Source organism: Pseudonaja textilis, chromosome 1 (genome assembly GCF_049901715.1).
Source record: "Pseudonaja textilis isolate UNSWEBS1 chromosome 1, rPseTex1.2, whole genome shotgun sequence".
NCBI classification, from domain to species: domain Eukaryota; kingdom Metazoa; phylum Chordata; class Lepidosauria; order Squamata; family Elapidae; genus Pseudonaja; species Pseudonaja textilis.
Window position 1 is genome coordinate 138,808,488 of NC_141990.1, and position 24,763 is coordinate 138,833,250.

Here is a 24,763-nt window from a genome sequence, read left to right on the forward strand (position 1 = left end):
ATGTATACAACTTTTTTCTATTTATGGCTTTTAAAAAAAAACGCAGCGATTCGTTTCTAAAAGCGGAGGAATAAAAACATAAATTGGTCTACACTAGACCATTGGAGGGAAAAAATGTTGTTTGTCTCCTCTTTGGTACCTCCAGGAGGAAACAGGTTTTGATCAGAGGAGGTTCTGGGAGGAAAGGAGCTGAAGAGCCAAGTACAGCTTCAGATTTTGGGAAGGCGTTAGGTAGGCATCTGAGCATAATGCTCTCAAGAGTACTTCTTAGATGCCTCATTGCCATCTACCAGTTGGGCATTTCAGCAGCAATTATACTCCCCTGCCAACTTTTCCTTCATCCTCAGGTTGATCATCAATCTCCAAGACAAGCAGAGGGAACAGTGCAGGTTCTTGTTTTTTCCACAAGCACATGCTGGCAGAAGCAGTACTTTAAGGGCCTGGGAGCAGAGAATATGATCAGTGCAATTGCAGAAATGCCACTAGAAGCCCAAGTAGCATCAGACTCTGTGAGAGAGAAAAAAAGACCTCTTTCCTGATAGACTTTGGCAAGTTACATGGGCAAATGCCTCTGGTGGCAGGAGGCTGATATTATGCAAGAAATGTGGAAATGGTTTGTCCTGGCCTTCTTCCCAGGGATGAGAGAGAGGAGCTGGCCCAAGGTCACCCAGCTGGCTTTGTAAGTAAGGCATGACCACGAAGGCAAGACTCAGGGTCTTTAACTTTTTGCCTGGGGCAAAAACTTTATTTGCCATTGGTCCTCAAGGTTGGTTCTACTCAGATCATAAGCTTATTTTTGAAACGTTAAGAAGACCCTTTTTTTTTTTTCTGGAAAATGATTAACTCAAGCAGTGGTGGGATTCAATTTTTTTTTACTACCGGTTATGTGGGTGTGGCTTGGTGGGCATGGCTATGTGGTCATATGACTGGATGGGCATGGCTATGTGGTCATGTAACTGGGTAGATGGGGTTATGTGGTCATATGACTGGGGGGGGGTTCAAAAGACAGAAACTCACTTTCTGGAGCAGGGGGTTGGACTAGATGACCTCCAGGTACCTTCCAGCCCTGGATTGCTGTACTGTTTCAAAGCATCCTCTGAAGCTGCATCCAGTCAAGTGGCAAGGTTTGTGGTCCTTCCTTCCTCTCCTTTTTCCCTCCCTCCCACTCTCTCTCTGACTTTATTTTTCTTTTTTTCTTTCTCTTTCTTTCTCCCCTCCCTCCTTCCCTCTTTCTTTCTCTTTCTTTTTTTCTTTTTCACCCCCCCCCCCTGCCTAGTGGGGCCTAGCGGGCCTCAGGGAAGCACTGGAAAAAGAAGCATTTTGAAGTGGGGAGGGAAATCAGCTGTGCCTTGCGATTTAGATTAGCTAGAAAGCAAGAAATCCAATGATTTCCTACTTTCTAGCTAATCTAAATCGCACGGCACAACTGATGGTCGCCCAGCTGATCGTTGGCAATACTGGTTCGGCCCAACCAGTAACATTTTTTACTACTAGTTCAGTTGAACCGGTAGCAATTTTTTTCTGCTGGTTCGACTGAACCAGTAGGATTTTTTACTACCGATTTGGCTGAACCGGGCCGAACCAGTAGAATACCACCACTGAACTCAAGCAAACTAAAATAATTTTGCTGGGCTGACACACTTCTTTTTCCTTGTTAAAAGAGAAGTGAATCAAAACCTCAAAAAATCATTTCTATTAGCATCTTAGTTTTGATTCACTCTTTGACATGAAAATGAAGAGATTGGACTGTACTTGCTTTAACTACTTCACCACAAACCCAAGTTGCCTGGATCCAGAAAATGTACATCCCTGGCTTGGTTAAATGAGCTTCACTTCTACTTACCCCATATTGCACAACGCTCAAACATAACTTTTTTGTAAACAATTTTTAGATATAAAGTTCAGAACAGTCATTTCCTACGGGCTAAATTAATAGATGATCATTTCTCTGGGTTTATGCAACATGCTGAGTCCTAAACACCAGTATATAAAAATATCCTTTGGAGCTCTAGTCATGGTTTTGGCTAATCCTAAGCTCCACCAAATCAATTTGTTTGCAGTTGCCTGAAATCAGATACCTAACAGAACTTTGGAACGCAATGCCCTATAGGGGAAGGAGTGGCAAGAACCTGAGGATGGGGTTAAAAGAGTAATCAGCCTAGAATCTGTATGTAGCCACAAGTGAACTAAGTCTAACCTCTCTTGAGATCCATTGAACTTTATCTAAATCCTAGTGGATGTTAACCATTAGTTGAGAATATTCCTGTGCATAGGCTTACATAGCAATAAATCAGTTTAATTAGACCTTCACTTGTGGACCTGATCTTTCACACACCCCTTCTACATATATTAGATATGAGAGATCCAAATCCATGCATCCAAACATTATTATAACTGAGATCTGCATTACTATACGATATATTACCACACTCTAGAAAAGCTGTGCTTTTCCTCTGCTTTCCTCTGCTTAGGTTCTTTATGTCTGGAAAACTAATTGACATGTAGCCAGATACTCAACCAAGTAGAGTCTCAGTATTTAATTGATAAACTGTAATTGGTCAATGGATTTTAATGGTATTTTATATAGGAAATAAGCAGGCATAGGAGAGGACTGAGCTCTAAAAGTAGCATGTATATATTTCAAAGCTGTCCAGCTTTGGGCGGCATACAATTAAAATAAAAAGTAACACACATCAGAAGACAACACAACCAACCAACAGCTAACTCAGCATCAAACAAACCAAAATCATAGGAACTCCACAAACACCCTTTCCCAAGGTCTGAGAGATCAGCTAAGGTGCTGATTGGGTCTAGAGAATATGATTTCTGTTCCCTGAAATGAACAGAGCCTTTTTCTTGTCTCTGGCTGTCGTGCAATGCCAGGAACACATCCTGAGCTTAGAGAAAGAGAATCTCATTTGTATTAGATGCTGGCCTTTTGCATCATTCCCCAGATTTGACCCTCTGGGTTCCAAAAGAAAGGAGACAGAAAGGAGGACTTTATTGTTGTACGTTCCAATAATGAAACCGAGGCAGCACTGCCATCCCGCAGTCATGGCTTGCGGATGACCAAATGAAACTTGCTCATTAAAATGAGAAATTCAGCCACAAGACTAGACATCTGCCCTAAACCAAAACAAAAAAAAAAGATCAAAACGAGCTTGACCAACATGCCTCCCCTTGCCCTTTGCAATTGCCACAGTTCTTCTTTGCCTATCTGAATGTTTTGTAAGACCCGTTATTTTTCCCTCCATGTAGTAATGCTGCATTTTGGGATATCTAGGAAATTAACTGCCCAACAGAAGAAAGAACAGAAAAATGGCATGAATTCACAGGATGAAATTGCATAATTCACGGGATGAAAATATGCAAAGGAAGGTTACAATCCAAGCCTGATAAGTCGGAATCAAGAGGTGTGTTATGTTTCTCAAAGATTGTCATAGGTGACTTTCCTCCCACCTTCCCTCCCCTGTCTGCCTTCATTCCTGAAAGTATGGTATAAACTTAAACATGAAGTTGGGCCTCTGACGGTGAAGCCCAAAGTGAGCATCAATTGTTTAAATTTCAATGTCCACCTCAATGTACATCATTAAAAAGGAAAAAGAGAAACCTTTGATCCCACGGGAAAAAAGTCACTTTTCTGCACATACACACCCTTTTGAATTGAAAGCCAATAGATTGAAATCTACTTATGTAGAAACCCGTATCATTCCTCTCCTTCCAAAGAAGATTGCATCCAACTTCTGACTCCTTACATTCATTATCGAGATTCTGTTGCTTGCTTGCCTTGTTGTACCAAACTGCAATTCTCAACAGGTCAACAGTTTGTAATTATCAATTGTGAGGGGAAATTACGTTGTACTTGGGCAACATCCAAAGGGCTACCCCAACTTTACACAAACTGGCCAACAGTTTTTGCTCAGAGTAGTATTTTTCTCCAAATTTCTTATACGCGTGTTAAATGAATGTGGTTTCCCAATTAACTTTGTGGTTAGAAGGTCACAAAAAGTGATCACATGGCCTGGGACATTTCAACAGTCATAAATAGAGTCAGTTGCCAAGCACTTGATCACGTGACCACGGGGATTCTGTAAGGTCATAAGTGTGAAAAACAGTCATAAGTAACTTTTTTCAATGCCGTTGTCACTTCGAATGGTCACTAAACTGTTGTAGGTTGAAGACTACCTATATTCAGATAAGCCTCCCTCATGAGCCAATAGCTTCTATGAGACCAAGTTTTGATAACTTTCCTTGCTGGTGACTTAAAGCATCTTCGAGAGTTGCCCAACTGTAGTTGTGCCAAAAATAACAGGAATGAGAAGATTTCCATCTTTTCAGTGATGGCTGGGTGATGCTATGAAGATGCTCTAAGTAACTAGGTGGGGAGTGGGCTTAGCTTTGCTATGGGGATCAAGTTGCATGGGCTTAGTTTGGACTGTGCTGCCCTGTTGGTCAGAAGACGAGGAGATCCATCTTCCAAAAGCAACAAAAATGGATGGGAAACAAGATGACAAGGGCCAGTTTGGTCCAGGGGTTAAGGCTAGAAAGCAGGAGACCATGAATTCTAGTCCTGACTTAGCCATGAAAGCCAGCTGGGTATGTTTGGCCCAGTCATTCTCTCAGTCCAATTCACCTTGTAATGGGGAAATTAGGAGGAGGAAGGTGGGTATATTTGTCACTTTGAATTATTGGTAAAAATAATAAAGGCAGAATATAAATAAATAAATAAATAAAACAAATAAAAATACATAAATACATACATACATACATACACACACACACACACACACACACACACACACACACACAAAGAGGTAGAACGCAAAGCATGCAAATTAAACCATTTATTTCTCACAAAGGCAAAGAACTGAGTCTTTGGAAAGGACTGCTGTCACTTTCTAGCAGTGGTTGCCCTGGTTGCTTGCAAAATATTTATACAGAGCTCAAATTAGCAGTCAGTGAAATGTTATTTCTTAATCAGAAGTATTGCTGCTACACAACAGCAGCAGCAACAACAACCCAAAGAAAGTCTAATTTCCTAAAGCCCCAGCCTCCCTCCAGGTAATAATAGCATCAAAGCAACTTTACACAGCTTGCTTGATAAGGTCAGATGAGAACCTGTATGTACTATAGATCTACTTAGTTGGTATTAAGCTTAGTTAGTTTTTTCATAGCTGAAAGTGTTACATCAACACAGCCTATATAATATTCATTTATTATTCAAAGCATTGTACAAATCAAGAAAATGAGTTAATTTACTCATCAGCTGAAGCATACTGGACCAATCTAGTCAGTATGATTTGGAAGAATCAGCTCATCTTCCCACATATAAGAATTTTAGAGGCAATCATGGAGCAGGTTACCAGGGCTACCATTTGTTTTAAATTAGCAAAGTCATGTTTTGCCCCTTAAGAACAAATAAAGCTGCAGAACTGGACCTTACGAAACATAACAGGAAATAATCCATCAATAAATGCTTAAAGTAAAAGGCCAGGGCTTAACCTGACACCACCAATGAAAACAGAAACAGATTCCCAAGGAGATTCTTGAGGAGGGTAGAAAAGAAAGGTGATGAAAAAAAAGAAGAAGAATGAATGGAACGGAGAAAAACCCATAAGGAATTCTACAGCTTGGATGGGAAAAAGGGATGAAAGATGACAATAAGAGAAGACCCAAACAATGTCCTCAATTTATCTTATTATTGTTGAGGTCATTTTTCATCTTGAGCATTAGAGACTGTGCAAGAATTGTTTGTCTGAGGACATTTCTCACTTTGGGCATGGTCTACCAAATGCAGAAACGGGGCACTGGGATGAGACAATATAGAGATTCCCTTCTAGCTAGGAGTAGATGACAGTGTATGTTTGTCAATGCCAGAAATTTTCAGAACAGCATTCTTCCTAAACAAGACCACCCTAATTCAGAAGTAAGGCACATAACTGGGGCTGCTTGCCGAGAAGAAACCTCATAATATAACATAACGCCTCCTTCTAGACAAGGTTTGCTCTATTTAGTCCAAAGTAAATAAGACCCATTCAATTCATGGGAATATCTCATAAAAATGATTTTAGGATTGCATTATGAAATTCCAAATTATTTACAAATATTGTGAATAGAGTTTTGCCAATCCCCACTTTTTTTCCAAAAGGCTCAGTTTTAAGTAAGTGAGATACGCTGTAGGTCGGCCTCCTTTATGCGTGGGATCAACAGACCAGATACCAGTGGTTCGATACCTGATTAAAAAGGTATTTGTTTTCTAAATGGAGTCGAGTTGTGAAATTCTTCATGACATACAAGCATATCCTTGGCTTAGCATAGCTTTTTGCTGATCATCTTCATAGCGTTATGATCAGAAAGATCAGATAAAATAACACATTTAACCCACAAAACTAAAAACTTTATGGCTGCTTATCAGCTAATAAGCAGTCAATCAAGCAGCAAAGTCCTTGAATTACACGTTTTTTCTTTTTTGGATCAGATCCCATGAACTAAAATGAAGAAAGAAATTATTATGCAGATACTGGCTTCCAAGAAGCCATCCAATGTTACTGCTTCATCCTTGAGTCTTTGTTGGTGCTTCCCCCGACTTTAAAAAAATAAATAAATCCATTCTTCTTTTTCTGCAACAACATCTATTACAGGAATGATACACAATCAAAGTTCTATCATAAAAATTAGATATTAAATTCATATCACAAATAAGTAAGCAGTAGTTTCAATTATAAAAATAAGGAACCTAACTTCACTCCTAAACGTAACCCTACCCCATTTCTGTATTTGACCTTCATTATCTCGATTTCATTTTTAGTGTTTTAATTTTAGTGCTGAATCTTTTAATGGTGCCAATGTTCTCATACTTTTATGGTGTGTTTTTATGATGTTGCAAACCTCTCAGAGTCACTTGATAGTGAGATGGGCAGCATATAAATTTAATCAATACATAAAAGAAGCAACCAGAATAAAAATGACCTCCCCAAAATCCATGCAATGGTCAGAACGATAAAAATGACTCTCACCCAAAATCAAAGAAAGTAGTAAAGGAGGCCTCTGTGGCCATGCCCCAGTTGTGGGAAATAATACAATCTGCTTGATTGTGGCAAAGTTCTGTTTAAAAGAGCTATTTAAGCTCGGGAAAATTCAGCCAAGGGATGAATCCAACAACACCAACCAACTGCAGATCTGACACTTGAGAGGAATCGTGACCCCATTAAGAATATCCTTTTTTATTTTGGCCAGGTTTTTTTGTATTTGCTTTTTAAAGATGTACATCAGAGGTGGTATTCAGCAGGTTCTGGCCAGTTCTGGAGAACCGGTAGTGGAAATTTTGCATAGTTTGGAGAACCGGCAAATACCACCTCTGACTGGTGTACACGCAATGCTAACTGTACAATTAGATGTGGTATAAGACAAGAAGAGGATGGAGTCAAGAGAGAGAGAGAATGGGGGAAAGGAGAGAATAAGGAAAGGATTTCTGTAGGTGACCTTCTCAAGGGGAGGAAATACAAAATGTAGTCATACAACACAACAAACACTGCATATAGAACTTGCCTATGGGAGCAGTAGAAGTTGCTAGAAGGAACATATATTTTGGGAATCAATAACACTACAAATGCAGGCCCCAGTTCCGCCTGTGCATATTCTTATTTCTAAATCCTTTTTCTACCTGCCAATTTGCATAATTTCCAACTCTTATTCCTTTAATAGTCCCAGAATTCTGAGACTGATTGTTCTGACCCAACCGGGTTCCCAAAGAGCAAACACAAAGGCAGCAGCCCCCACCTTTTAAGGTTTAATAACGAATTCTGTTCCTTTACAGATAAAAGGCTGCTTTCCACTAATTAGCTCCGACAAGAAAGAGCCTTGCCAAGGTGTTCGTTAATGCTTCCAAAAACCCAGAGATAAGAACTAATTTACAAGATTCTCCAAACACAAACTAAGATGTCCATAAGTTGAGCTTCAGAGCTTCTTTGCTTTCTGCAAAGAACGCTTTTTCAAACCTGGCTTTTATCCTCTTGAGGGACGGGCCATTACCTTGCAGCCTTACTCCCGAGTTGCCTATGCTGTTATAATTGTTCTTTCCTCCAAGTAATCCTTTGTGCACGTGCACTTGGCACAGGCTCCTCGGGAACCTCCTCATCACTGATGCCAGCCCCCACAATCTCTGAAGACAGCAGTCCACTCCCTGATGATCCTGGCCACTCATCAGAATCCTCGCTGTCATCAGCCATCTGCACCTGATCCTGGCTAACTACAACACTGGCTGGGAAATTCTGGGAACTGCAGTCCACACATTCAAGCTGCCAAGGTTGAGCAACATTTATAAAATATATATATATGAAATCTTTCACGGCTATGAATCCCTTGGGGATATAAAAATCAGCACAACCTCTGCCTTCCATTTCCCCTTGGAGACATGCCTGCCCTTTAGATGATTTCATGAGGGGATTACACAAACTACAGCAGTATTACCACTGAACACAACCAGCTTTAATTCTCTTTCTTGCTTTCAACCCCTTGTCAATTTCACAACAGCTAGAGCTCTGGCTGATTTTCCTTCTCATTTGTGTTTTACCTTCCTTCAGAAGAGTCTCACAAATATAACTGATAGGCTATAGTTTTAGAAATATGTCATATTTTATGCTGTATCATGCTATATTATATATCAGTGTTGGAAGCAACAATGAAGTAAAAGAAAGATAGAAAGATCTGTGTCTTATGCCAGATGTGTTTCACCAGAGAGGCCTTCTGAGATCAGGGGTCCATTACTGAAAATACACCCTCCTAGGCAGCTCCTCACCACACCTTAGCATGGAAGGGAAAACAGAGCAAGTTACCTAAGTATAGTATATATTTTAAATATGGGTAGTCCTTACGGGAAGAAGGATCCCTTCTGTCTATTTCACATCGATAGTATTCTAAAAGATTTAGGGAGTGGTGAAGCAGCGGTTCTTTAGATCTTTGGTTCTACACCTTTCATAATCCCCTGTCAACAGACATAGTTGTTTGGGTATATAGGAGCTGAAGTCCAACATCCTTGAAGGATATCAGACCTCTGCATTCATCTCTGCATACAATATACCGTTATTGTGCTGTACTTGTTCTATACTATTTCATAGTCATTTAAAAAGCGATTAACTGTAAGAAACATCAAGACAGCATAGGGAGCCTGAGTGATTCGGTTCCTTGATCTCATTCCATTATACAATTGTTTTAACCGCTCTAAGACTGCAGCTTCAAACAAAAATAAGCTTCAAGGGACTTAAAGGCTATTAAAAACCACGTGGAATTGTTCTATTTTTAAGAAGAGGAGGGAACCTCTTTCTGAGATTTTTTTTTTACATTGATGACCTTTGCAGGTCTGTAAGGCAAAAGTAGCTGATTTATGACCTAACCACCATCATAGTTTCACTTACAGTTGTCTTAGCAACAAACAAGTTGCTAGTCCACATTGTGTTCGCTGAATGAGGATTACCTGTAATTTTAATGTTGAACACTGGACATATGAGTCAGTTGAAAAGCATCTGAATTGTGGGGATGTTGCAATGGTCGTGTGAAAAACGACCATAAGTCCCTTTTTTCGATGCCCTTGTAACTTTGAGCGGTCACTAAATTACACCGTTGTAAGTTGAGGACTACCTGTAGTAACTGCATGAAAAGTCCAGCAAAATTGATGACAGTTTCTTTTTTTAACTAACCAGATCCACTCAAGGAATAACTGACGTGTTATTTGTTAATTTGTTTGCAGTATTTGTACCCTGCCCGAGTTGGATCTCTAGGCAGATTTGGTTTTCTGTAGCAGACTAAATATGCATCCACATAAATTAGACATCCACAAACATTTTCTATATGTATTGGTAGATGATTTATAATTTTGTTAGTACACACAGTAATTTTACAATGAAAATAGAGGCCTTTTTCTGGAAACCAAATTGTGTTGCAAAGCATTCCTCTTAAAAAAAAAATCCAAGGTGGAGGCAAAGGCGCTGTTTTCCTTTGCAGGAGGACAGATTTCCAGCTAATATTTAAAATTACAAGGAATGTTTTTGAAAATGTCTGAAGGGGAAAGGGAGGTGTTTGGGGCACAGACAAACAACAAGGATGTCCAATGGACAACATGTACATTGTAACATCATTGCACAAAAGATGTGTTCACCGACTTATCTCTGTAGGCCAGGCCTGTCAAACTGACGGCCCTTGGGCTGGATGCATCATGCGCAGGCCAGAGGTGGTTTTCAGCAGGTTCTGACCAGTTCTGGAGAACTGGCAGTGGAAATTTTGAGTAGTTCGGAGAACCGGCAAATCCCACCTCTGACTGCAGGTTTTACAGTATCCTTCCCCCTGCCACGCCCATCAAGCCACGCCCACAGAACCGGTAGTAAAAAAAAATTGAATCCCACCACTGGTGCAGGCCATGCCCACCCTAGCTTCAAGAAGGGGGAAAACGTGATATGTTACATCACATGACACGATCGGGTTTGACACCCATGCTGTAGGTAGACTGCATCGTTTGCCTGATGTCATCACAAGGCACATGTTGTGCACCCCTTTTATCCTCTGTGGATGTCCATAGCCTGCAGGCATGTGGAGCTCGTGAGCATCTCACTGTCTGCTCTCAATATATAAATACTGAAACCTAAACCCAAAGGTGCTTTTTCAAGAAGCAACTAGACTTTCTTTATTTTTATTTTTTTCTCGAAGATGTTTCGCTTCTCACCCGAGAAGCTTCTTTGGTTCTGACTAAATGGTGGAGAATGGAAGGATTTATATTCCTTGCAGTCATCTGGTCTTTTTCAACTGCCTCTTGAAAAAAGACCTTTGGGGCAACCAAATGACCTGGATGACAGAGGATCTCCACAGACATTGAAACTTAAAGGTTCAAAAGCTAGGTGTCAGGGTTCCAAGTTTAAAGCCAACTTGTCTGGGATTCCATCAAAGGCAGCCCTGAAACAGGGTGGGGCTGTGGGCCACACGGGAGGCAGAGGCGGCTGGAGCGTGGGAACAGGAGCAGGCATCCGCTGAGCTGGACAGAGCCTTGACCTGGGTAATATGCCCATCCAATTTTAAGGAACTTCCTCTCCTGCATATGTCTGGCCTTGTTTTGCACCCTGGTATGGTAGCAGCCAGATTCCTAACTGTTTTGTGTCTCAGGTAGACAACAACATACAACCACAATTGAGTCCAAAATTTCCATTGCTGTGAGGCAGTTGTTAAGTGAATTGTGCCTCGTTTTACAATCTCTTGTGCCGCAGTTGATAAGCGAATCATTGCATTTGTTAAGCGAATCATTGCGTTTGATAAGCGAACCATTGCATTTGATAAGTGAATCATTGCATTTGATAAGCGAATCTTTGCATTTGTTAAGCGAATCATTGCATTTGATAAGCGAATCATTGCATTTGTTAAGCGAATCATTGCATTTGATAAGCGAATCATTGCATTTGTTAAGTGAATCATATGGTCATTACGCGAATCTGGTTTCCTCCAGATTTGCTTGTCAGAAGTTGACTGGGAAGGTTACAAATGGTGCTCATATGACCCCGGGACTGCATGACTGTCATAAATACATGCTGGATGCCAAGCCCCTATATTTTGATCATGGGATCATGGGATGCCGTGATCCATCATAAGACACCGTTTCAGTTGTAACTTCAAACAGTCACTAAACAAATGGCTGCAAGTAACGCACTACCTGTACCTACACAGCCACTCTTCAGATACAGGATTCACCCAGAGTATTTTGTAAGTCAGACGGAGCAACTTGAACAAACCTAATAAATAAACAAAAATAAATAAATAAAGAGGAGGATAAGAACAGCATGAATTGAGAAGAGCCTCAAAAAGACGTCCGAGAATTTTAAAAAGTGAACTAGGAAGTATTGTTGGAAGCGAGGAAAGTTTTCAAAGATGGAAGGTATGGAGAAGTTTAGCACATGTGACGCTTTAAACTTGTTTTAGTTATCTTTTTCTTATCTCCTGCCGTAATTTCTTTGGTTTGCTATTTTCCCCACAATTTTTCCCTGAGAGGTAGGTAGAGCTGAGAGAAAGAAGAGTGCAACTGGCCCAAAGTTTCCCACCCAGCTTTCATGGCTCAGGTGGAGCAAGAACTCACTGCTCCTGGTTTCTAGCCTGATGTTCTTATTATCCCCATGCCAAAGTGGCTCTCTGGATTACTGGATTGATTACTGGAAACTGGATTACCTTGTGGTTTCCTGTCCGTCTACAAACTAGGTTCAATTTCTCTCAGCTTTTATCAATCCCAGCCAAGATTACCTTGCTCTATAACACTGGGAGAGCCATGGGTCCTTTACCCCAAACACTCCACTCAGAAATGCTTGCTGCCTACCCAAACTTTCCTCGGCAGTTTCAGCAATAATTAGGAAAGGCTTATTGTCAAAACTCTTTTGAAATTTATTTATTTATTTATTTATTTTGTCAAGAGATTATAAGATAACAGGTATAAGTATAAACAGAATTATGAATACATGAAAAATTAAAAAAACAATAGGACAGGGACGGTAGGCATGTTGGTGCGCTTATGCATGCCCCCTACAGGCCTCTTAGGAAAGGGGTGAGGTCAATAGTAGACAGTCTAAGGTTAAAGTTTTTGGAGTTTGGGGAAGAAACCACAGAGTCAGGTAGAGTATTCCAGACATTGACCACTCTGTTGCTGAAGTCGTATTTCTTGCAATCAAATTTGGTGCGGTTTACCTTGAGTTTGTATCTATTGTGTGCTCTTGTGTTGTTATGGTTGAAGCTGAAGTATTCATTGACAGGTAGGATATTGAAATGTATGATTTTATATACTATACTTAGATCGGACCGAAGACGGCGTAGTTCTAGGTTTTCTAGGTCTTCTGGTTGCTGTGAGAGATGTGAGTGATAGTGACAAGTTACAATCGCACAATGAAGCAATAGCTGGTATTTCATTGTATCACCATGGTGGTCCAGTGGTTAGAATGCAGCAAGGTGGATGGATATTCCTATATGGATATAGGACATTGCAATGTAGGATTTTATATACTATACTTAGATCGGACCGAAGGCGGCATAGTTCTAGGTTTTCTAGGTCTAGAATTTCAAGTCTGGTGGCATAAAGTATTCTGCAACGAGGAGTGGAGAACTCTTCTTGTGAAATATTTCTGGATATAATATAAATATAATCTTTGACAGATTATAAAGAATCTGACGAATACTTCCCAAAGGGTCAATTAAATAAGATTAAAAACATCACATGATTTCTCTCTCTCCTCCACTCCCACACAATTTAGCCAAATACCTATGGCCAGGAAGGCTATTGTCCTGTACAGATTTCAGCCCCGTTCGCATGTTGCAATCTTTCCAGGCAGCTTTATTCAGGAAGCTTTCTTTGTGGACTGATGATGATGAGGCTGTTCTGGTTATCTCAGAGCCTTTTCAGCTCAGGGTTTAACATTCCTGATTGCACAAACAACTCTTTATTCAGACACGCTGAGGTTTTTTCCCCGACTCCAGACATTGCCACATCTCTTCCTTGTGGAATATCCCCACCCTGGCATCCCACAGACAAAGCATACATATGTAAGATACTGGTCAGCACTACTCAGCTTCCACTACGGAAGTACTCTCTTTGTTTTGAGAACTGATGTAAAACTTGCTTGTTCAGTCTTGGGCAGCCCATGTTCAGGAAAGGCACACAAGCTTTATTTGTTTTTTGTTTTTTTACCAACGCTGCCCCATGTTAGAGAAGTTACCTTCTGTTTCTACCTTTATAGGAAAGTCTGAAAAATGCCTTTAAAGTCATTGATTTCCGGGTTGCTATCATACATTCCAAGAGAGTTATAGAATTATTAAATGACACAATGTTTAACAAAGTGAAATAAAGACCTGAAAAATACTTTCAGGCAGTTGTTACAACAATAAGTCCTTGCCACTAGCCTAATATCCTTCAATGGCATCAAAATTAAGATGAAAAATGGGCACATTGTGCGGAGATGCTATAAAGCTCAAACCCACGCATAAAATCAATGATAAGAGCACATCATGAAATGAATTGTATCCCATTTCTATTTATTAACATGCCACCGTGGTCCCAATTGACCTTGATGAATTTCCTTTCAGTTCAACATAAACCGTTGCCGTTGACAGTAATCCCAAACTTGGATTTCAAGCTTGGGGAATTTCATCCTCTTATGATTACAAAAGCTTGCTATTATTGGCACCTAAATCATCTCCCACCCACCCACCCCACCCCCGCGGGATTAACCATTTTCATGCATTTTTATAGTCACCTGCCTTTGAAATTGGAAATTACAGGAGAACTTTAATCCATCTGCAGTTTTCCCCGCCCCCTGGGAGTTGTATTAAAATCTCTCCTTAAAATAACTACATTGCTAAAGTTACCAGGTTGTTTCTGGAGTCAATTCAAAGTACTTGTTTGGACTTTGTAGCATTAAATGGTTCACAGCCATATAAATGTAGTAAACTTGGTAGATTTGAGAGTCTTGGTTAAGTCTACTTAACCAAGACTCTCAAAGTTTTAACATAAAGGCTTAGTGAGACAAAGATGTTCAAAATGGTTGCAACTCTCTCCACCAGACCAACTGGGTGAATGTTCATGTGAGAATTAAAGTGGTAAATTTCATCCCACCTCTTTTATAGTACAAAGTGCGGCCTCGTTGTTGTTGTTTTTTTACTGACACCTGTTACTGTTCTTTTTCATGCAAACCTTCATCCAAGATATTATTTTTCTTCCATCTGCCTATGGATTACCTGATAGGCCACCAAAACATTCTACTACCAGAGCAGGAAGTGGTGTCTCTGATTTGCAATAAAAAGAACCAGCCCCCTTAGAAATAAGCCCTCCTAAATCCCACTATAAATCAGTCTAAATGAGACCCCGGGGTTGAATTTACTGGGGTCACTGAGACAGACAGATCAGAGGTAAGGAAGCAAGGCCAACTTGATGTAGTTTGGTTCCCCTCCTCCTCCTTAACCGTGACTCTAGTGTAAATTCATAAAATTTAAAAAGACTGTCTTTCAATGGTCCTACGGTTCTATTTATTATCCTACTTTATTCTACGAGAGGACAATAAAAGTGCCCCCTCTTTCCAGCCAGTCACACTTGCTGTCCTAGGATTAAAAAAAAGGAAGACTTAGGCACAAGAAAGTGTTCCGAAAAAGATTCAGTTCATATAACCAAATTGCATGTCACACACAAACATACACAGAGCATCGTCTTTGGGACAGCTAGATGGTTTGTCTTTTTCTCAATCTCCTGGTATATGGATTAATGGTTTCTGTCTTTTTCATTAATGGGTAGGAGCAGAGGTGGTATTCAGCAGGTTCTGACCAGTTCTGGAGAACCGGTAGCGGAAATTTTGAGTAGTTCAGAGAACTGGCAAATACCACCTCTGACTGGAGGTTTTACAGTATCCTTTCCCCTGCCACGCCCACCAAGCCACACCCATAGAACCAGTAGTAAAAAAATTTGAATTACATCACTGGGTAGGAAGCACTCAATGACAGCTACTTTGATCTTTCTCTCATCTTTAAAAGTGAAGGGAGAAAGGCCCAAACCAGAAAGAATATCATTCCTAGTTTCCAGTTAATAAAGGAATTTGGACAGAACTTGACTTTTTTTTCTTTTATGAAAGGGGAAAATAGTTTCTAAAATTTAAAACATACAACGCTTGATATTTATCCCTGTCTGTATTTTGTGTGATTTTTCTGAGGTTAGAAAAATAGTATTCAAAGACTCTGAATAGGTGTCATTAGCTCCTTTGGCACTGTCTCCTCTAGAATGTGATTATAGGTTAGGAACCGGCCACAACAAACTGGCCAGCACTCCAGCTCTTAGGGGCATGCAAAGAAAATGGAGCATACCTTCTCTAGGTTGCCTACCTCTAATTTTTGGGGTTTTTCCAGAGAATTTTGTTGCTCTCTTTGATATATGAATATCTTCAGCAAGGCCTTGTCCCTTCTTCCATTGATCCCCCTCTTTTTCTGGTTCTTCATGGATAAAAATAAGCTCTGCCTCTCGTCCATACCTTTGAATTAAAAAAAAAAAGTCATTTGTGTGTCCATGAGTCTTTGTAGGAAGTCCTTTCCTGCTGAATTCCATAAACATAAGTCTTAAGAAGGAGCTGGCAGTCAACAATAAGATGTGGATTGGGAGGTTGAAAAGAAAGAGGAAGACTGGAGGGGCTCGTATGGGCAGCTTAACTTTTGGGTGGAAGTGTCTAGCTGGCCATAATGGATTGGCTCATTAGTTGTAGTCTAAAAGATGTGGATACGAAGATGAGTTCAACCATTAATTTTTCATCATTTGAAATTATTTTATTTTGCAGTAACGTTTGCAATACATTAGAAGCGGTTGCCTCCCATGTAAGCATCATGGTTTTCATAGGAGTCTATAGTTTTGCCTGCAAGCCACCAAGTACTGAGTACATTTGTGGTGGACTTGAATGGATTAACCCTAAGCTGCCAGTGAATAGGGATGTCTTTTAGGCAAGTGAGGCTGGATTCATTAAGTTTTGAAATAATAAACTAATATCATTATGTAAGAACAATTTAATCATTCAAGGTTCTGGTGTAGACCAGTTCTTCATACTATCTGATATGAAGGATAAGAACCTATATAGAGGAGTTTTAGTTATTAAAATGTCTTCACATTACTGCAGTTTTGCAGGATTCAATCACTGTTATGAATGAAGGAAAATGTCCCAGGATAATGTTGCAGGATCCAATCTGGGTCAGTCACCGGGACCAGAGGTTTAGTCTTCCAAGCTTTTGGATTTGTGCTGGAGGACCCATTGGGCTCCAGCACAAGTCCAAAAGCTTGGAAGACTAAACCTCTGGTCTCTGTGACTGACCCAGATTGGATCAATCATTGTTGTTTGCTTTTAAATTGCAGTGCATTCATTTTCAGTCATTCTAATACTGGGCATCCGTACTCTAAATGATGCACTTGGTTTATTCATGTAATACAGAAGTCCACTTCTTTTGTGGTAAACATTTCACACAATAAAGAAAAAGAATACTGAATCCTCACTATTGTTTGGGGGATAGATAGGGATCTTTCTATCTCTAAATTTCAAAAAACATATCAACAAAATATATTTTAAAAATTGGTTTAATTATGACAAGACTGCATCAAAAGCAATTGCAGTAGTAAACCATCTATCACCTATTTGTCATCTATCTAAACCAAATCCAAAGGTAAATAATGCTTTTTATTAACCATACTTATATGGAAGATTATGAAAACAACTGATGGGATGGGGAAAGAGATTTTCAGTAGCCTTCAAGATAGCAAAAAGGAGATTAGGGATTTTCATATGGCAGCTGTAACTTCAAAATATTCTCAAGAATATCATAGTCTGTAGGTTATGTAGGGAATGTCTTGATGAATTAAAGGATAAGGCAACCATGAATAGACTGCAACCATCCAGATGATCACTAAATTGCAGTAAAAAAGTGGCATTTTAAAATCTCTTTATTAACATCTAATGGTTGCCTAGATTTGCATAGCCCTGATCTAAGTGGAATATAGTGTTTGATTAGAAAAATAGACAGGATTCTCATACTACAAAATTCTCTTTGTGGTGTAAATGACATTCCAATTATTCATTGGAATATAAAATTATCTTATTTCATAGATAGTAAAGACAAGATAGGAAAACCTGCACATGGATTAAAGATCAAATGTAAGAATACAATATCGGCAAGAAAATAAAAGAATTGAAGTGGAAATGGGAAATGGGCACATAACAAGAAAAACTGATGGCAGGTGGACAGGCAAAGCAGTCATAGAATGGATCCCACTAAATCATACATTGCAATGTCCTACCTGTCAATGAATACTTCAGCTTCAACCATAATAATACAAGAGCACACAATAGATACAAACTCAAGGTTAACCACACCAAACTTGATTGCAAGAAATACGACTTCAGCAACAGAGTGGTCAATGTCTGGAATACTCTACCTGACTCTGTGGTTTCTTCCCCAAACCCCCAAAACTTTAACCTTAGACTGTCTATTATTGACCTCACTCCTTTCCTAAGAGGTCTGTAGGGGACGTGCATAAGCGCACCAACATTCCTACCGTCCCTGTCCTATTGTTTCTTTTATTTTTCTTATATGTATCCATGTATTCATAACTATGTTTTTACTTATTCCTATTATCTTGTAAGCAATTGACAAACCCAATAAAAATAAATAAATAAATGAACAAGAAGGACTGATGGCAGGTGGACAGGCAAAGCAGTCATAGAATGGATCCCACTTGATAAAAAGCGATCACGAAAGACACCTAAAACGGGATGGATCGATGACATCAGCAAGTATTGTGGGCCTAACTGGCAAAAGAAAGCTCAGGACAGTGGTGGTTTTCAAAAAAATTTCCTACCTGTTCAGTGTGAATGTGTGTACACCAAACGCATGCTTTGCACGTGCGCAGCATTTGCAACTCACCTTCTGCTGCACGGCCTGTGTGTAAAACAGCTGATGCGCGACAATCGGCTGTGCCGCATGAAGCAGCTGAGGCAGTGGTGGGATTTAAAATTTTTTTACTACCAGTTCTGTGGGCGTGGCTTGGTGGGCGTGGCAGGGGAAGGATACTGTAAAATCTCCAGTCAGAGGTGGCGTTTGCCGGTTCTCCGAACTACTCAAAGTTTGCGCTACCGGTTCTGCAGAACTGGTCAGAACCTGCTGAATGCCACCTCTGAGCTGAGGTTGAAAAGCAGGAAATAAAGGTCATAGAGAGCTGAAACGGGTGGGAGGGTGGGAGGGCCCAGCAGCTGATTGTTGGAGTGAACCGGTTCACTCACAGATGATCCTCCGTTCAGCCAAACCGGGCCAAACCAGTAGAATACCACCACTGGCTCAGGACCATATTGATTGGAAACGTGTGGAAGAGGCCGTCTTCTTGCAGTGGATAGGCAATTTTTAAGATGATGATGATAAGAAAACATGAAACATTAGAAATACAAGACCACATACAATATTATCGTATCACAGTAGTGACTGCTAGCAATATTGGCTATTATGCTGATGATACAATTCTTAGCAGCTAGAAATAATCAAGAAGATACGATTCCTCACTTCACAGCAGTTTTTATTTGTTTTGGACTATTTTTATATTCTTCCATTTAAGAAAAAGTCAAAAAGTAGCATCCACAATTTTTTAAAACAAAGAATATACATAAAACAATCCTGGTTAGCTATTAATGTTCTAGTATAATAGAAGACTGAAAAGGCCAGGACAGAAAATTTTATAATAAGCAGAGGAAAAATACATCAACACTATATCCTCCACCCCTCTCAAAAACAGCTTTATCAGATTGTTAGGAAGAAAAACAACAGTACGGCATGTTTTAAAGAAAAGGGAAGAAATACAACGCTGTATAGATTTTCATGGCTTATAGCCAACTTAATTAGATGTATGCAATGATGGGATTCAACATTTTTTACTACTGATTCTGTGGATGTGGCTTGGTGGGCATGTCAGGAGAAGGTTACTACAAAATCCCATTCCCTCCTCACCCCACTAACCTGCTTTCCAGCTCTGTTCTCCTGTGCAGGGAAACAAAAGAAGACCCAGCCAATCAGCTTGGACTCGGGAGGCAGAGAATAGGTGGGGGAGGGGCCAGTCAGAGGTGGATTTGGTGGTTCTCCAAACTACTCAAAATTTCCACTACCGGTTCTCCAGAACTGGTCAGAACCTGCTGAATACCACCTCCGGATATGAACTATTATCCCAAGGTAGAAGCATGAACACACATGTGAATAAGTAGGACAGGGAATGGTAAAAATAAATGCAGGAAGTGATAGTTACATATAGCTAGCAGTCACTCAGAAAATAGTGATTTAATGTGGCCCAAATGTTTTGCACTGATGTAATGGAGATAAAGAGGAAGGTAATCAAGCAATGATCCTAGGTGTGAAGACAAGGATGTTATCACAAGGCCTTTCCGTCTTGCTGGTCTCATGAAGTTGCACAGTCTGCAAAAGCAATCAGTCTATCTTTACTGTGCTTTTATAACACATGCTTTGAGCATGGCAAGTGAAGTTCAATAAACAGAACCAGTAGTAAAAAAAATTTGAATCCCATCACTGTTCTGACATCTTAAAACTAGAGGGGTGATGGTAGGGAGGTGATTACTCCCATCCAGATCACGACAAGGACATTGTTTGACCTGCAAACTGTTGCTCCCGTAATTATCCGAGCCTCTACAGCTAGTTAATTGTACACTTATATTGCTGTACGCAACAACGCAGGCTCATAACAAGCGAACTTATCCAAGCTGGAGGATCAGGCTGTAGAATAATGAGGCCTGCTTGCAATCAAGCTAAAAGAACCAAGGTCACCAAACTCTCTGATCCACCAGGATATGCCTTAATGGGAAGCAGGAAATTCCTGAGAGTAATCATTCAGGCCATTTCTGACTGAAGACACCGAAATAGTCAGCCGGGTACACCAAGGTATGATTAAGAGCAGACGTGGTCTAGAAAGATCAGTCGCTGAAAAACAAACCTTTGTGTTTGCAGGGTCACCAGATTTGACGGCATCCATCTGCGTCGCCATCTGCTCAGACTAGAGTGGACTTTTTGGTCACAACCATATGACCACAAAAACTTCAGATGTGTAATATGTGCAACTTGCGCTGCCTGGTCAGTCAGGAAGTTCTTAATCACTCTCTGTTTTCTCCCAGGGTCAGCTCAGTTATTGACTTAAGTAATACCATCCTTCGCTTCAGTCCAGTTGGTGAGCCACAGTTCATGTCTACCGCTCGAGACTCTTGATTGATTGTAGGACTGTTTGATGATGCTGTATTTTCTCCTTCAAAAACTCAACACACGCTTCATCCTGACCGCTTGGGTCCATGGCCAAACCAAAAGGAACGGTAGTCTAGAGCTGCAGAACATTTTAAAGGAATACAACGTAGTCCTCAACTTAGTTTAGTTTAGTTTACTTTATTGTCATTGCACCCCGTACAACGAAATCAAACACCATCTTCAGTACCCATCATGACCATGACCATGAAAATAAACACAAACACACATCCTTCACCCTCCACACATTGAACCGGAAACCCCTGACACCATACCAACACTGCACTATACAGCAGAATTCAAAAGAGCTACGGCCCTGGGATAGAAGCTGTTTTTCAGCCTAACAGTTTTTCAGCCTACAGCGGCACTGGGGAAAAAATGATTTATGACCATTTTTCACAGATATGACCATTCCAGCAACCCCATGGTCATGGGATCAAAATTCAGATGCTTGGCAACGGGTTCATATTTCTGACTGTCGCTGTGTCCCAAGATCACATGATCCCTTTTTTGCAATCTTCTGACAAGCAAAGTCAGTTTCACTTAACAACCAGGCTGCTACCTTATCAACAGCTGATGATTCACTTAACAATAGAAGCAAGAAAGGTTATAAAATGGGGCAAAATTCAGCAAACATATGTCTCACTTAACAACAGAAATTTGTGGTCATAAGCCGGAGACTCCCTCTGTGTGTGTGTGTGTGTGTTTGTGTGTGTGTGTTTATGTAAATTGTTTTCCTCCAACACACTAGAAATCCTTTTCCTCCAACAATTTCAGTGTAACATATAATCTTAATATGGAAAAAGAACTATTTTACTCAAAACTATAAAAAAATCCCAATATGCAATACAAAGGCACAGTATCTTGATGTGCTTACTAGTAGTATCTGCTGAATCAGGCGGGAACTGTAATAAGGAATGTGTCACCATCTTCATATGAATGTTGCAGCATATATGCTTATGGCAGATGTCAGGGTATATTGGCATTTGTGCCATGACATCATTGCACATGTCATCATTTTGGCATCATTGTGGTTCGTTAAAGATGCTCCTGCCCAGAACTAAGACCATTTTGGACTTCTCAGCAGACCTCATGGATAAGACTGAGTTTATTCTCCAGCCTTTGCTTCATGGGTTGCCAGTTCCCCCTCAAAGCCAAAGTACAGGTAGTCTTTGACTTACGACCAGAATTGAGCCCAGAATTTCTGTTGCTAAACGAAAACAATTGTTAAATGAATTTTGCTCCATTTTATAATCTTTCTTGGTACAGTTCTTAAGTGAACCACTGCAGTTGTTAAGTTAAGGGGCTTCTCCATTGACTTTGCTTGACAGAAGGTTGTAAAAGGGAATCACATGACCCCGGGACACTGCAACCGTCATAACTATGAATCAGTTGCCAAACATCTGAATTTTGATCACGTGACCACGAGGATACTGCAATGGTCGTAAGTGTGAAAAACAGTCATAAATCACTTTTTTCAATGCCGTTGTGACTTTGAACGGTTTACCTCTGTATTAACCGGATGCTTAAGAGCAATAAATTTATCCAAAACTAAACACAGGAAAGAGGAACCTGATAATTAGTTTAAATAGAAAATAATGGTTTCACATTACAATAGAGTATTGCTTTGGTAGCATTTAACCTTGATTCACATGCACTTACAACTTTTTGAAGTACTGTAGGGAAATTTCATGTCTGCTACTGAATGGCATAAAAGTCAATTGTTTCTCTAGGGACCCAAAGCCTTGTTCGGGCATTACTTCAAAAAAATGCCTGAATACAATGGAGGGCCATAAGCACCGGCTCTGCTCCAAACATCTCCCATAGACTATTCTGAGTTGCCACATCCACAGCACAACCATCCAAAGAGAGATTCTTAAATGAATTTGTTCACACTGGTGCAAAACAAAACTGGTGTCAATAATGACAGCCGGGGGCCATTTCCCCTATGTGAAGCCTCATTCACTTTTTATTTTTTTTCTTTCTGAGTTTCTGAGTGCTCTTTCCCAATCTAGCATCACACACACACACACACACACACACACACACACACACACACACACAATATATTGGTGCTGTCTCTCAGAAGTCTCAGCCAATTGGCTGCGCAGATCAAGAATTCTGCCAGCCATGATCCTGATGTATTGGGAGAGTACCAGATTTAGGAAAAATGATATGAAACACCTAAATTAGGAGCTCCTCAAGGCCTCAGGCAGCCTCTCCAGAATGCCGCCAAAAATGCAGATGTAGCTTTTAATAGAGCTGAAGGAAGAAATGGTTTTTAAGACACACCGAGTCATCTTTTTAAGCAGATTAATTAAATTTTAAGTACATTAACATGGAATCAAATTTAGTGTTTCTTACCCACCCTTCTGGATGGTCCCAGCCATGTATCTGAAAAAGCCAAATTCAGTTCTAGTCTAAAAGAAATGAGACCTCCTGGGCTAATGGCACCCTGCCAAAAATACCCAATATTCCCTTATTTGTGATGTCAGTTACATTATTGGAAAACATTGCATTTCACATTGATTGACGGATTGATTTCTCTTATGCCACCCTGTCATAGATTTCCTGAAGAATTGCATATATTTAGACTGTAAGAATACAGGCAGGGCTTGCCTGATTGAGGTAAGTATGAAAACTGCTTTGGGAAATACTTTGGTCTGAATAATACAGTAAGATACTTTAAATAAGATAAAGAATAATATCAGAAATGAGTTCAATTGCATTTTGATTTTTCTTCCATAGTGGCTTTGCATTCTCAAATTACCTGGGATCAACGGAATAGTGGAGCGCTCTTGAGAGAGAAGAAAAAAAGTGTCTTCACCTTTTCTCTCTTGTCTATAGCCAAGGGATACATCTGGGTGCTCTAAGTCACAAGAGGCACATTTTAGTCAAGCTCTCCACAAACACTAAATAATAGAATGGCTATAAGGCCTCCATTGTAAATGCCCGAGATTTGAAATTTCAATTTAATTAGAATTATTGTTTCTAATGTTTCACTAATCATCTTTGATCAGGATATTATATGCTACAAGCCCAACTGGAAACAATTTTGGATGAGTTCCTATGTTTTTCTTAACTAATTATAGGGATTGCAACTCGGGAAATTAATATACCCAGTGTAACTATACTGCTTTGAAAACAATTGTGACTGAAAATGGTTGTCGTGATTTCTCGACTGAAGGTATTGAACTTCTAATATAATACGTTTAAAGAAATGTGACCGGAATTTGTCATAAGACCATACAGCATTCATAAAATCTGGGAGATGCAGTTCTCCCCCATGCAAAATAGAAATAGCTATTATACTGTATATACTACTTTACAGCACAGAAATGAAATTAAAATATGATGAAAATATAGCCACTGCTTCTCCTCACAGAACTATTGTTTGGACCCATTTTCAACTGAACCTTAGTTCCTTATGAAAACTTCCAACAACATGATGTCTCCCTAGTCACCAATGGGGAATAATTATGTAGATTTAGTCATAAATGCAATCAACTTAGGACCAAACCTACCGCTACCATAGTTTAGCCCTACAGAATCACCAGTTTGAGGTTGGTGCCATTGTAAATGTCAGTTAGGGCTGGCCTTACAACAATGTGGCATAAGGAGGTGGCTGCCAATTATCACACAGGGCAGATGTTGAAATATAATATTGCTTTATGGAGCTGGGCACGCCATGCCCTTGACCCGGGATCCATAAACTATCCTGTTATTCTCAGGAACAATTGAGAAGTAAGATTCACTTTCTCAACTAGGGGGTTCTGTTGATGGGAAGGGTTGGAGGATTTGCTCCAGGCAAAAAAAGGTATCCTGTATTAACTCTAGCACAGAGTGCTAAAAGCAACACCACAAAGGGTTCAGAGACTGTATGGCAGAAAAATGAATCTTGATCATCTCACAATTGACAATCAAATTGCATGTCAAGGATGACCCATAA

The 24,763-nt window shown here is 40.0% G+C and overlaps 1 long non-coding RNA gene across 1 annotated transcript in view; it reads left to right on the forward strand.

Annotated features, from left to right (window-relative positions):
- Positions 1–20,602, forward strand: part of LOC148127840 (uncharacterized) — a 59,089-nt gene extending 38,487 nt beyond the window's left edge. The window contains exon 3 of the long non-coding RNA XR_015741150.1: positions 20,530–20,602. This is a non-coding gene — a long non-coding RNA (uncharacterized LOC148127840). The remainder of the gene's footprint in view (positions 1–20,529) is intronic.
- Positions 20,603–24,763: the final 4,161 nt, after the last annotated feature.